Below are 1,714 nucleotides of genomic sequence, written 5' to 3'. Positions count from 1 at the left end.
CAAGTTGCAGTCACAGGCTGACGACATGTCATTTGCATAAATTAGGAAGAGTAGCGGTCCTAGTATGCTTCCTTGTGGAACACCACAGCTCACTGTGAGGGGGGGGGATAGAGTACCGTTTACCTCTACCATCTGTTCTCTCCCCTCCAGGTAGGATTGCATCCAGCTCACTGATAGGCTATCAAAACCAATTGCTTTTAGCTTGTCCATTAGAATGGAGTGATTGACAGTGTCGAAGGCCTTTTGTAGGTCCAGCATGACCATGCCGCAGTATTTGCCAGCGTCCACCTCTTGTTTGATGTGGTCGTTCAAATAGAGGAGGCATGTGTCAGTGGAGTGGGACGTTCTGAAGCCAGATTGGAATTCGTAGATTAGGTTTTTTTCCGCCAGGTACTTTTCGACCTGTTCGTAGACTATTTTCTCCATGACTTTCGAGATGGAGGTAAGAATAGAAACAGGGCGGTAGTTGCCTGGGTCTAATTTGCTGCCCTTTTTGTGTAGAGGGGTCACTCTCGCAATTTTGAAGTCCTTGGGGACGTGCCCCTGTTTTATAGAGAGGTTTATTATGTGTGTGATGACTGGGGTGATGGCGGCTGCTGCGTCTCTGAGGAATTTGGAGGGGATGTTGTCATGGCCAGTGGCCTTGTTAGGTTGGAGGGCGCTCAATTTTTTGAGTACCTCATCGGTTGTTACCATTTCAAGTTTGAAGTCGTCTTTGTGGACCCCTAGGTTTTTGTAGTATGCTACTATGTGTTCTACCCCATAATGCCCTGAGTGGGAGGGTAGTTTGTTTACCAGTGTTGTGGCTATGTTTGTGAAGAAGATGTTTAAGTAATTGGCTACATCCAGCTTGTCTGTGATGAGCGTGTTGTCCGTCTTTATGTTTATGTTTGAGAATCTGGTTTTAAGTTTTTTACTGCAGCCTAGTTGATTATTGAGTAATTTCCAAAGTTCGCGGGGTTTGTTTTTGTTTTCCTCAGTTTTGTCGTTGATGAAATTTCTTTTTGCGGTTCTGATCATGGTGTTTACGTCATTTCTTAGTCTGTTTCTTTGGATTTTTAGTTCAACCACGTGGGCTTGGAGTTCACTGTTTGAGCTTTTGGAAAGCTTTGTCTGACTTTTATGAAGTTCAGAGCATTTTTTGTCTCTGGTTTTCATAGCGGCCAGTATTTCAGTGTGCATCCATGCCTCAGCGCGATTTTTAACCCTGGTGGTTCTTATCGGTGCCATGTTGTTGAGTATTGCTGTGAATTTGGTTTTGAATCCAAGCCATGTTTCTTCAACCTGTGTACCACTGAGCTCATCTGACCAGTCCAAGCTCCCCAGTTCTAGGTTAAAGGCCTCTCTAGAGTAAGTTTTGAGGTCTCTAGATGTGACTGTTTTGTGACAGCCGGCCTTCTGTTTTAGCTTTTTGCGGGTACAGAAAATCATATAATGATCACTTAACCCGCATGCTATCACCCCTTTACTGGAGATCATGGACTTGTCAGAGGTCAAAATGAGGTCAATGGTGGTTTGTGTCGAATCGCATACCCTTGTGGGTTGTGTGATTAGCTGGCTGAAACCGTGCAGGTCAGAAAATCTACTGAAGGCCTTGAAGACGGGTGCTGATTTACGCAGCATATCCGTGTTCCAGTCCCCAATAAGAAATTTTTCTACCCCCTCCACCCCAGCTAAACACCCATCAAGTGTGTCATAAAACCCACTCTGTTCT

Source organism: Notolepis coatsorum, assembly GCF_963971535.1.
Source record: "Notolepis coatsorum genome assembly, chromosome: 3".
In the NCBI taxonomy this organism is placed as follows: domain Eukaryota; kingdom Metazoa; phylum Chordata; class Actinopteri; order Aulopiformes; family Paralepididae; genus Notolepis; species Notolepis coatsorum.
The sequence above is the reverse complement of the archived record's forward strand: the minus strand, read 5'-3'. Positions refer to the sequence as shown.